Here is a 13702-nt window from a genome sequence, read left to right on the forward strand (position 1 = left end):
CGTAAGCCGCAGCATCTACCACCCTCTATCCCCAGAGACATCCTCGCCCGCGTCCACTTTTTCCACATCAAGGAACAAATCATGCGGGCCGCTAGATCCATGCAATCCTTGCCTGAACCTTTCTCCAAACTGGCTCTTTACAATGACATCTCTGCAGCCACATCACAAGCCCGCAAAGATTTCTCACCAGTTACCTCAATCCTCATTGAACGTAAAATCTCCTACAAATGGGAGTTCCCTGTAAAGCTACTAGTCACTTATCAAAATAAACAAGTCACTATCCAAACACCCAAAGATGGAATCAAACAATTACTCTTTCCTTTTTTCTTTCCCCCTTCTTATCTTCCTCCTCCCCACCCTCCCCCCATAAGACATAACCTAGCGTATGCCCTAATAATCCAACCCAAGTGCCAATCAAACCCAATTATAATGCAGAACAAGTCTCTAGTGTTATTTAGTGAATATCCCATCATATCCCCAAGGAAGAAAAAAAAAAAGGGGAGTAAAAAAATAACCCAAGTTAATGCAAAACAAATATATTATACAAATATGTGTAATAAAACCATCGTATCCTTATATTTGAGATATTTCCTTCTTTCTCTTTCTCCTCCCCCCAGAATACTTACAATATCATAAGTATTTGAAAGTGCATATTACCAACAAACCAGGAAGAGAGAGGAAAAAAAAAAATTCTTCTCTTTTCTTTTCCTCCTCCCTCCTCCCTCCCCCCTCTCTCACCTTGATCCTATTTCCCTCCACTTCACCCCAAGTGACACACGTGCCCCCTATTAGTGCAAAAACATATGTCCGGTATACTTTAGTGTATCATACCCATCGCATTCCTATATTTGAATTACCTTTGCTCATTAAATATATACCACATCATCTTTATTTATACAGTGCATGTTGCAACAAAGAAGAAAGGAAAAATAAAAAAAAAACAATTTCCTTCCCCTTTTTCCCTCTTCCCTCCCTCTCCCCCTCTCATCTATTCTCCCCCTTAACCCTATTTCCTTACCCTCCAACCCCGGTGACCACCGTACCCCTTATTAATAGTGCAAAACCATATATCTAATATACTTTTGTTTACCATATCCATCATATCCCAATTTTTAAATTATTTTTCCTCATTAAGTGTATATCCCATCAAAATTGATTATAAAGTGCATATTACAACACAAAAGAGAGAGAGAGGAAGAGAAAAAACAAAACAAAAAAAAAACAAAAGAAAAGAGGTTGTCCCCCCTCACCAACCTCCCCCTCCCTTTTCCTTCCATCCCCCCCATCTCCCCCATTCATTTAATTTCTTTTATACTGCCTTCCTAATATATCTTGATATGGGTTCGGCCATGCTGGTAACTCGACTAAAGGAAGTTGCAGACGATTCAAGAAATCTGGAAGGTCCCCAATATCTCGAAAAATAATTTTTTGTCCATTATGATGAATTATGATCTGTTAGGGAAAACCCCACTTATATAGAATTTTCTTCTCCCTTAATATGTCCAATAATGGTTTCACTGCTTTTCTTCTTGTCAGTGTGAATCTAGACAGGTCCTGTAAAAATATAAGCTGTGAACCATCATAGTCATAGGCCTGTTGTACCCGCATGGCTGCCATAATGTTTTCTTTGACATGATAAAAATGTATTCTACATATCACATCTCTCGGTTTTTTTAGGTCATTATTTTTAGGCCCCTGTGTTCTATGTGCCCTGTCAATCTCCAATTCTGCCGTAATTGGCCGTTTTAAAATAGAGTTGAATATGCCTTGAAACGTCTTCTTTAACCCTTCAGCTCCCACTGTTTCTGGCAAACTTCTAACTCTTATGTTGTTTCGTCTACTTCTATTTTTGAGGTCATCATCAGTATTTGTTAAATAATTTAGATATTGATCATATTCCTAACTTTTTTCTTCAAACAATACATTTTTTTGGTCGATGGCTGCCATTTTGGTATCTATAATATCGATCCTACTCTGTGTGTCCGCTAAAGAAGATTTCAATGACTGGATTTCCACCTTATATGAGGATTCCAATCTATACACATATTTATCCATGTCTTCTCTTGTTGGTAGAGGTTTTATGTATGCCTGCATATCCCAAGTGGGAACACCTTCTGCACCCTCTGTATCCACCATAAGATGATGTACGTTGTCCGTGGGGCTACTACTTGGTCTAGGCTCTATATCTTTATCTGGGGACACAAAGTTCAGTTCAGTTACTATATAGCTTTCCTGTTGGCTCAGTGACTGTGGGTTTTGAAAAAAACCCTTAATATCTGAATTTTGTGTAGATGCGAGCTTAGGGGGGTTCTTAACTGTTCCACCTGTTGATCCTTTTTGTTTTCTGACTATGGGTGCTTTTAGGAGGCATATTATGTTCAAAAATGCTAAAGAGTGAAGGAATGTATCTCTCACCTATAGTCCCCCCTCCTTGCTTTATATACAACCCAAATATAGCCAAGTATAATATTAATGTCCTTTACACGGTCCTTTGGCAGTTATTTAATATTACAGGAATTTTTGTATGGATCTTATACTTCTGAAAGAGTTATATCTGTAGACACATATAGTCTCTATTTAAAAATTCCCAGACCACCAGACAGCCAGGGTCTTACTTTATGGGTTGTTCCAAATCAGTATATTATCAAGCGTTATAACAGTCCCTACCAGGCTTTTTTTTTTTTTTTAAAAAGGCAGCAGTCACCCTTTACCTTGTCCTTCGTCCAAGTTCTCTTCTTAATACTGTCAATTAGTTTGCGTTCAGTCCCATATTGGACCGAAAAATGTGAAAAAAATAAGGGGAGAGCCTAAGCAATATTCAATGGTGCCTGGGTCTGCTCCAGTCCACTTACAGTTCCCATATAGCTCTCCGAGTCTCAGCAAGGTTATAGCCAGGCGCAGGCAGGGCTCCTCTCACTCTTCAGTGAGATCCCAGTGGGTGTTCCGCAGCCCAGAGCTCGCTGGGAACAGCTCGGCTCCCCGCACTGATCCTCGGCGATGCTCGATGTATCTCAGGTCTTTTCAGGATTCCCCGCTCTGCAACACTCGGCTTGCTCGGAAGATTTCAGCTCTCTGCATGGGACTTCGGCAAAGTTTCTGCGGGACCCGAAGTCAGCTTTCCCCACAAACTCATCGGGCAGTCCTCGTTTGATGTGCTGGGGGACTTCACCTTCTACGGCACTCTCTTCCCATCTCATACAGGGATATAGACACCTAGTGACACAATGAGACTCCTAGCTTGCTGAATAGGAAATCAGGGCAACTCTATCAAATCATCTGGGATTCATTACAGCTGATAGCCTGGGTCAGGAGGAGCAAGCTCCCTACATGTCCATCATGGTCAGTTCACACCCTCCTACTGACCTCACAAAATTATATTTTTAAAGGTAAAAGTCATTTAAAACTTCTTGTGGGTCCCGGCAATATGGATGAAAATCAGTGAGACAAACGGCATGGGTACCCCCCACCCCCCAATCCATTACCAGGCCCTTTGGGTCTTGTATGGATATTAAGGGGAACCCCACACCCAAATTAAAAAAAAGGAAAGGCGTGGGCCCCCCCCTATATACTCTGAACAGCAGTATACAGGCAGTGCAAACAAGATAGGGACTGTAGGTTTGTTGTTAAGTAGAATCTGTTTGTAATTTTGAACTGGTACATTTTTAAAGTGCAGCTCCAGCCAAAAAATCTATTTTAAGCTTATTGGAAAACATGGGGAAGGCTTATCACCCCTGTAACATTTGTTTTGCTGTCTGTGCACCTCTTCAAAAGATTTCACCTCACTTTCTGTCCCAATGACAAATGTTTTTTGAAAATTTGGGGTTTTTAGTGAAACAAGGATTGGTGATAAAGCATCAGTGAAGAGAAGACATGTTTTTCCCATATTAACTCTTACAGGAGAGAATTTCCCTTCCTAGGGGTAGATTTCATCTCACTTCCTGTTGTCTCTTTCCATTTGCAAGTAGGAGTCGTTTGTAAGTTGGATGTTTGAAAGTAGGGGTCTGCCCTATATACTCTGTAGAAATTGGGGCCTTAGGTGTTGGTGTTGCCACAACACTGTAAGCCCTCACAGTTACTCTTGGTGGGCGTAGGAATGGGCCCTGCTGTGAAATATTAGATCAAGAATTGTAATTACATGCCATTGTTGAACAGTGGTAGAAAAATTGGGTCTTTGGTGGTGGTGGTGGTGCTGGTGCCACAACACTGTAAGTCCTCACAGTTACTCTTGGTGGGCACTGGAATGGGCGCTGCTGTGAAATATTGGATCAAGAATTGTAATTACATGCACCTGTTGAACAGGGGCAGAAAAATTGGGCCTTTGGTGGTGGTGGTGGCGTTGCCACAACACTGTAAGCCCTCACAGTTACTCTTGGAGGGCGCGGGAATGGGCCCTGCTGTGAAAGGGGCATGCACCTGTTGAACAGGGGCAGACAAATTGGGCCTTAGGCACTGGTGCCACAACACTGTAACCCCTTACAGATGCTATAGTTGGAGCGCAGGAATGAGCCCTGCTGCAAAGTATTGCATCAAAAATTGTAATTATACGCCCCTGTTAAACAGGGGCTGAAAATTTGGGCCTTGGGCACTGGTGCCACAACACTGCAACCCCTCACAGATACTCTAGTTGGAGCGCAGGAATGAGCCCTGCTACAAAGTATTGCATCAAAAATTGTAATTACACGCCCTGTTAAACAGGGGCTGAAAAATTGCCACTACATTGCAACCCCTCACAGATGCTATAGTTGGAGCGCAGGAATGAGCCCTGCTGCAAAGTATTGCATCAAAAATTGTAATTATACGCCCCTGTTAAACAGGGGCTGAAAAATTGGGCCTTGGGCACTGGTGCTGGGGCCACAACACTGCAACCCCTCACAGATACTATAGTTGGAGCACAGGAATGAGCCCTGCTGCAAAGTATTGCATCAAAAATTGTAATTACACGCCCCTGTTAAACAGGGGCAGAAAAATTGGGCCTTGGCCACTGGTGGCGGTACCCAGAACCAAAAATGTTCTTAAAAGCTATCAGCATGAAAATTGAAGAGGAAGAGGATTGTGACTCAGCATAACAGGATCTCAGCATCAGCATAGGTAGTCTTGCAGGGATCTCGCAAAAAAATCAATCGGTTACATCAGCATCAGGTGCTTGGTAGCTGGTGATCCAAGACTGATTCATTTTTATGAAGATCAGCTGATCGACCGATTCGGTGGACAGGCGCACCCTGTGATCGGTTACAAAGCCTCCAGCAGCACTGAATGTGCATTCCAAAAGAATGCTGGATGCAGGACAGGCCAGTAGCTCAATTGCATACTGTGCAAGCTCTGGCCAGTGATCCATCCATCCATCCACAAGACCCAGTAACCCAGAGGATTTTCGGTGGGAAAGATGTACAAGTCAGATCTTGCCCCTAGGTAATCCTGCACCATGTGAATCAGACGCTGGCGATGGTTGCTGGAACCGATCAGACCTTGGAGCCGCGGACTAAAAAATTGTCTGAACACATTGGTCAGACGGCCACCTTCTCCACAGCTCCTTCTGTGACTGAACGAAGCCATAGCAACATGTTGTCCAGGAGGACCAGGAAATTGTAACCTCCCAGGCTCTGGAAACGCATTGCACAAACCTTTCTGCAAGGCGTCCCGAAGATGTTTCATCCTCTGCTCCCTCTGCGATGGCAAGATAAGGTCTGCAACCTTACCCTTGTAAAGTGGATCAAGGAGGTTTGCCAGCCAGTTATCATCCCTCCCCTTGATACCACGAATATGAGGATCCTTCCGCAGGCTTTGCAGGATCAGGGAGGCCATGCAGCGTAGGTTTGCTGAAGCATTCGGTCCAGAGTCCTCTAGGTCACTAAGGATGACATGATTCGCAGCCACCTCCTCCCAACCATGTACAAGTCCATGGGTTTCTTCGGACTGTAAAAGATCCCTTGAAGACTGCTGCTGATGCTGAGTGTCAGGCTCCACCTCCATGCTGACACAATCCTCCTCCTCCTCGTCCTCTTCCTGTGTGATCGGCGGGCATGCAGGAACACTGTCTGGAAAAAGGGGGCCTTGAGAGCTAAGGAAGTCCTCCTCTTCCTCCCTCTGTTCTGCCTCAAGTGCCCTGTCCATTATCCCATGCAGCGTGTGCTCCAACAGGTGGACAAGAGGGACAGTGTCACTGATGCATGCACTGTTACTGCTCACCATCCTCGTGGCCTCCTCAAATGGTGATAGGACAGTGCATACTTCCCTGATCATAGCCCACTGGCATGGGGAAAAAAAACAAGGTCCCCTGACCCTGTCCTGGTGCCATAGTCGCATAGGTACTCATTGATGTCCCTCTGCTGTGTGTGGAGCGGCTGCAACATGGTCAACGTTGAGTTCCACCTGGTGGGCATGTCACAGATTAGGCGGTTCTTGGGCAGTTTAAATTCCTTTTGGAGGTCAGCCAGCCGAGCACTGGCATTATATGACCTGCAGAAATGCACACAGACTTTCCTGGCCTGCTTTAGGAAATCCTGTAAGCCAGGGTACCTGCCCAAGAACCGCTGCACCACCAAGTTAAGGACAGGAGCCAAACAGGGCACATGGGTCAGTTGTCCCTGTCGGAGGGCAGAGAGGAGATTGGTGCAATTGTCGCAAACCACCATACCTGCCTTAAGCTGGCGTGGCATCAACCACCTCTGAACCTGCCCCTGCAGAGCTGACAGAATCTCTGCCCCAATGTGGCTCCTGTCCCCCAAGCACACCAGCTCAAGCACCGCATGGCATCTTTTTGCCTGCATGCTTGCGTAGCCCCTTGAATGCCTACGGAGCACCACTGGTTCCGAGGACAAATCAGCACAGGAAGAGGCCAAGGAGGAAGAAGAAGAGGAGGGGGTGGAGGAGAGAGGTGTGGCAGAATCACCACTAGTAGAATTTTGGAGGCATGGTGGCAGAACAACCTCCAACACTACTGCACCCTTTCCTGCATCCTTTCAAGCTGCCAGAAGAGTTACCCAGTGCGTGGTGAAAGATAGGTAATGTCCCTGTCCATGCCCGCTGGACCATGAGTCAGCGGTAATATGCACCTTACCGCTGACCGCCCTGTCAAGTGAGGCCAAGACATTGCCTTCCACATGCTGGTAGAGAGCTAGAATCGCCTTCCATGAGAAAAAGTGGCGTTTGGGAACCTGCCACTGAGGAACCGCACATTCCACAAACTCACTGAAGGGGCAGAGTCTACCAACTGAAAAGGCAGTAGTTGAAGTGCTAGCAATTTAGCCAAGCTAGCATTCAACCGCTGGGCATGTGGATAAATGGGAGCGAACTTCCTTCGGTGGTGCAGCAGCTGGGGCAGGGAAATTTGCCTGGTACAATCTGACGTCGGTGTACCGATAGCAGATTGCCCACAAGTACTTGTGTCAGGGACTAACCCGCAGGAGAACTGACATCTATGGCCAGCAGAATCCTGTATCAACAAACACAAATTCTCCAGTGCTAATGCGCATGCACGCGCGTGGGAGAGAGCTGCCAGGACAGTGTATTCTTTAGTGTGCACGCATGCGCCAAAGCGCGCCAAAGCGCACACGTGTGCGCCAAAGTGCACGCAATATGTGAGAGATTCCAGGCGCCAGTACACTGTTTAAATCATGCTGTAGCAGTCATCAACTGCTGCCTGATCTTCAGCTTCTTGTATATTCCTGAGTTCCTGTTCCTATTGTCTTGGGTTACCTGCTTGCCTTGACCTACCTGATCTGCATTGTCCCTGGCTTGACCCTTGGCCTGTTCCTGTTACTCCGCTCTGATCTGCTGCCCTGTATGCCGTTTCTGTGTACCCCTGGCTTGTTCCATTGACTTTGCTACTGCTTGCTGTCCTGTGTATGAACCCCGGCCTGTTCTCCTGACATTGCTCCTGGTACTCCCTGCTGCACAATCTCATCTGGTACTTCCAAGGTACCCCTGCCTAGCAGTCTACCCTGCTCGTCAGCTGCCCACCAGAGGACTTCTCTTCTTCATCTCAGCTTCCTGCAGCCAGCAACCCCTGCCGCTTTGAGTATAGCTCCCCCTGTGCCACCTTCTGGGGGCGCTCTGCACTTAGTCACAAGGGAAGCCCTCCCTACATTTCAGCCTCCAATCAGGTAAGTGATAACTTGGCTGTGACATACCTAATTCTACACCTTCATTCCTCTCAGTGCAGGTTTCAGAGAGGACTGAAGGTATGGTGGGGTTGGAGACCCCAGCTGATGAGGAGAAAGGAGAGGTCCGCTTTGTTCTTTGGTGTGGGTCTTTTAGGTACGCTTGCCAACGAACTGCATGGCAGGTCGACATATGTCTGGTCAAGCATGTACTGCCCAAGCAGGTGATGTTTTGGCCACGCGAGATACGCTGGAGACATATGTTGCAAATAGCAGTGGTGGGATGTGATGCACTCGTCTCAAAAAAGGCCCACACCAAAGAACTTTTGGAATAACGCGCAGAGACAGTAGCGCCCTGCACATGCGGAGTTCTGCGGTGTGATGCAGTCGGTGTGCTGCCCTTAAGATGGCCCCTGGAGGGCATCCTGCCTCGTTGGAGATGTGCCTCCTCCTCCTCCTCTCTCCTATCAGGCACCCACATTGAGTCAGTGACCTCATCATCCCCTCCCTGCTCATCACTGGAGCAAAGCTGGCAATATGCTGCAGCTGGGGGAACATGACTGCCAGATTGCTGTCCTTCTTGGGCACCCCCTCTCTCTGGGCTCACGTTAATGCCTTCCTCTAGCTGGGTACCATCATCATAGCCTTCAAAACACTGGGCATCTTCCTGGAGCAGGTACCCAACACTGTGGTCAAACAGTTCGGGGGAATCCTCAGGAGGACATGGTGGGGCTAGGGAAGGAGTGACTGATACCATTGAGCCAAGGGAAGAGGCCGCGTTGCCAGCTTTTTTGCCAAACAAAGTACCTTGAGCCTGGGTGAGAGAGGATGAGGAGGATGAGGACGGCTCTACCAAGTCTTCCACATGTTGCAGCTCAACACGGCCAGCTGCCGAAAAAAAGGACAAGTGTGTCCCACGGCCATGTGCTGATGAGGATGCACCGTGTCCACGACCAGCACTGTTGCCTCTAGACACAGAGCCTGCCTGCCCTCTTTTATTGGCTTGTGACTGTCTGCCTCTCCTTGTTGGCCTTCCAGACATACTAATGGCCTGCAGTGAGATGTAGCTGCACAAAGCTGGGATGTATATATATGCTGATACTGCAGCTAGCAGAATCAACTGTCTTCCTGGCAGGATCAGAAGAACACCACCAATTTTCTTCAGGTAGCTTTAGGTGCACACCGTGCAGAGGACACAGTACACTAATTGTAAATACTGTATCTGCCTGCCTGTGGTATTAATAGGAGCAGAACAACAGCAATTTTCTTCAGGTAGCTTTAGGTGCACACCGTGCAGAGGACGCACTACACTAACTGTAAATACTGCAGCTGCCTGCCTGTGGTACTAATAGGATCAGAAGAACCCCACCAATTGTCTTCAGGTAGCTTTAGGTGCACACTGTGCAGAGGACACAGTACACTGTGAATACTGTAGCTGCCTGCCTGTGGTATTAATAGGAGCAGAACAACAGCAATTATCTTCAGGTAGCTTTAGGTGCACACTGTGCAGAGGATACAGTACACTAACTCTAAATACTGTAGCTGCCTGCCTGTGGTATTAATAGGATCAGAACAACAGCAATTGTCTTCAGGTAGCTTTAGGTGCACACTGTGCAGAGGACACAGTACACTAACTGTAAATACTCCAGCTGCCTATCTGTGGTATTAATAGGATCAGAACAACAGCAATTGTCTTCAGGTAGCTATAGGTGCACACTGTGCAGAGGACACAGTACACTAACTGTAAATACTGCAGCAGCCTGCCTGTGGTATTAATAGCATCAGAACAACAGCAATTGTCTTCAGGTAGCTTTAGGTGCACACTGTGCAGAGGACGCACTACACTAACTGTAAATACTGCAGCTGCCTGTGGTACTAATAGGATCAGAAGAACACCACCAATTTTCTTCAGGTAGCTTTAGGTGCACACTGTGCAGAGGACACAGTACACTAATTGTAAATACTGTATCTGCCTGCCTGTGGTATTAATAGGAGCAGAACAACAGCAATTGTCTTCAGGTAGCTTTAGGTGCACACTGTGCAGAGGACGCAGTACACTAACTGTAAATACTGCAGCTGCCTGCCTGTGGTACTAATAGGATCAGAAGAAAACCACCAATTGTCTTCAGGTAGCTTTAGGTGCACACTGTGCAGAGGACAGAGTACACTGTAAATACTGTAGCTGCCTGCCTGTGGTATTAATAGGATCAGAAGAACACCACCAATTTTCTTCAGGTAGCTTTAGGTGCACACTGTGCAGAGGACACAGTACACTAACTGTAAATACTGTAGCTGCCTGCCTGTGGTATTAATAGGATCAGAACAACAGCAATTGTCTTCAGGTAGCTTTAGGTGCACACTGTGCAAAGGACACAGTACACTAACTGTAAATACTGCAGCTGCCTACCTGTGGTATTAATAGGATCAGAAGAACACCACCAATTTTCTTCAGGTAGCTTTAGGTGCACACTGTGCTGAGGACACAGTACACTAACTGTAAATACTGCAGAAGCCTGCCTGTGGTATTAATAGGATCAGAACAACAGCAATTGTCTTCAGGTAGATTTAGGTGCACACTGTGCAGAGTACGCACTACACTAACTGTAAATACTGCAGCTGCCTGCGGTACTAATAGGATCAGAAGAACACCACCAATTTTCTATAGGTAGCTTTAGGTGCACACTGTGCAGAGGACACAGTACACTGTAAATACTGTAGCCGCCTGCCTGTGGTATTAATAGAAGCAGAACAACAGCAATTATCTTCAGGTAGCTTCAGGTGCACACTGTGCAGAGGACGCAGTACACTAACTGTAAACACTGCAGCTGCCTGCCTGTGGTACTAATAGGATCAGAAGAAAACCACCAATTGTCTTCAGGTAGCTTTAGGTGCACACTGTGCAGAGGACAGAGTACACTGTAAATACTGTAGCTGCCTGCCTGTGGTATTAATAGGATCAGAAGAACACCACCAATTTTCTTCAGGTAGCTTTAGGTGCACACTGTGCAGAGGACACAGTACACTAACTGTAAATACTGTAGCTGCCTGCCTGTGGTATTAATAGGATCAGAACAACAGCAATTGTCTTCAGGTAGCTTTAGGTGCACACTGTGCAAAGGACACAGTACACTAACTGTAAATACTGCAGCTGCCTACCCGTGGTATTAATAGGATCAGAAGAACACCACCAATTTTCTTCAGGTAGCTTTAGGTGCACACTGTGCTGAGGACACAGTACACTAACTGTAAATACTGCAGAAGCCTGCCTGTGGTATTAATAGGATCAGAACAACAGCAATTGTCTTCAGGTAGATTTAGGTGCACACTGTGCAGAGTACGCACTACACTAACTGTAAATACTGCAGCTGCCTGCGGTACTAATAGGATCAGAAGAACACCACCAATTTTCTATAGGTAGCTTTAGGTGCACACTGTGCAGAGGACACAGTACACTGTAAATACTGTAGCCGCCTGCCTGTGGTATTAATAGAAGCAGAACAACAGCAATTCTCTTCAGGTAGCTTCAGGTGCACACTGTGCAGAGGACGCAGTACACTAACTGTAAACACTGCAGCTGCCTGCCTGTGGTACTAATAGGATCAGAAGAAAACCACCAATTGTCTTCAGGTAGCTTTAGGTGCACACTGTGCAGAGGACAGAGTACACTGTAAATACTGTAGCTGCCTGCCTGTGGTATTAATAGGATCAGAAGAACACCACCAATTTTCTTCAGGTAGCTTTAGGTGCACACTGTGCAGAGGACACAGTACACTAACTGTAAATACTGTAGCTGCCTGCCTGTGGTATTAATAGGATCAGAACAACAGCAATTGTCTTCAGGTAGCTTTAGGTGCACACTGTGCAAAGGACACAGTACACTAACTGTAAATACTGCAGCTGCCTACCTGTGGTATTAATAGGATCAGAAGAACACCACCAATTTTCTTCAGGTAGCTTTAGGTGCACACTGTGCTGAGGACACAGTACACTAACTGTAAATACTGCAGAAGCCTGCCTGTGGTATTAATAGGATCAGAACAACAGCAATTGTCTTCAGGTAGATTTAGGTGCACACTGTGCAGAGTACGCACTACACTAACTGTAAATACTGCAGCTGCCTGCGGTACTAATAGGATCAGAAGAACACCACCAATTTTCTATAGGTAGCTTTAGGTGCACACTGTGCAGAGGACACAGTACACTGTAAATACTGTAGCAGCCTGCCTGTGGTATTAATAGAAGCAGAACAACAGCAATTATCTTCAGGTAGCTTCAGGTGCACACTGTGCAGAGGACGCAGTACACTAACTGTAAACACTGCAGCTGCCTGCCTGTGGTACTAATAGGATCAGAAGAACACCACCAATTTTCTTCAGGTAGCTTTAGGTGCACACTGTGCAGAGGACACAGTACACTAACTGTAAATACTGTAGCTGCTTGTCTGTGGTATTAATAGGATCAGAACAACAGCAATTGTCTTCAGGTAGCTTTAGATGCACCCTGTGCAGAGGACACAGTACACTAACTGTAAATACTGCAGTACTGCAGCTGCCTGCCTGTGGTATTAATAGGAGCAGAACAACAGCAATTGTCTTCAGGTAGCTTTAGGTGCACACTGTGCAGAGGACACTGTACACTAACTGTAAATACTGCAGCTGCCTGCCTGTGGTACTAATAGGATCAGAAAAACACCACCAGTTTTCTTCAGGTAACTTTAGGTGCACACTGTGCAGAGGACACAGTGCATTAACTGTAAATACTGTAGCTGCCTGCCTGTGGTATTAATATGAGCAGAACAACAGCAATTGTCTTCAGGTAGCTTTAGGTGCACACTGTGCAGAGGACACAGTACACTAACTGTAAATACTGCAGCTGCCTACCTGTGGTACTAATGGGATCAGAAGAACACCACCAATTTTCTTCAGGTAGCTTTAGGTGCAAACTGTGCAGAGGACACACTACATTAACTGTAAATACTGCAGCAGCCTGCCTGTGGTATTAATAGGATCAGAACAACAGCAATTGTCTTCAGGTTGCTTTATGTGCACACTGTGCAGAGGATGCAGTACACTAACTGTAAATACTGCAGCTGCCTGCCTGTGGTATTAATAGGATCAGAACAACAGCAATTGTCTTCAGGTAGCTTTAGATGCACACTGTGCAGAGGACGCACTACACTAACTGTAAATACTGCAGCTGCCTGTGGTACTAATAGGATCAGAAGAACACCACCAATTTTGTTCAGGTAGCTTTAGGTGCAAACTGTGCAGAGGACACAGTACATTAACTGTAAATACTGCAGCTGCCTACCTGTGGTACTAATAGGATCAGAAGAACACCACCAATTTTCTTCAGGTAGCTTTAGGTGCACACTGTGCAGAGGACACAGTACACTAACTGTAAATACTGTAGCTGCCTGCCTGTGGTATTAATAGGATCAGAACAACAGCAATTGTCTTCAGGTAGCTTTAGGTGCACACTGTGCAGAGGACACAGTACACTAACTGTAAATACTGCAGTTGCCTGCCTGTGGTATTATTAGGATCAGAACAACAGCAATTGTCTTCAGGTAGCTTTAGATGCACACTGTGCAGAGGACGCAC

Source organism: Aquarana catesbeiana, linkage group LG05 (assembly GCF_042186555.1).
Source record: "Aquarana catesbeiana isolate 2022-GZ linkage group LG05, ASM4218655v1, whole genome shotgun sequence".
NCBI classification, from domain to species: Eukaryota; Metazoa; Chordata; class Amphibia; order Anura; family Ranidae; genus Aquarana; species Aquarana catesbeiana.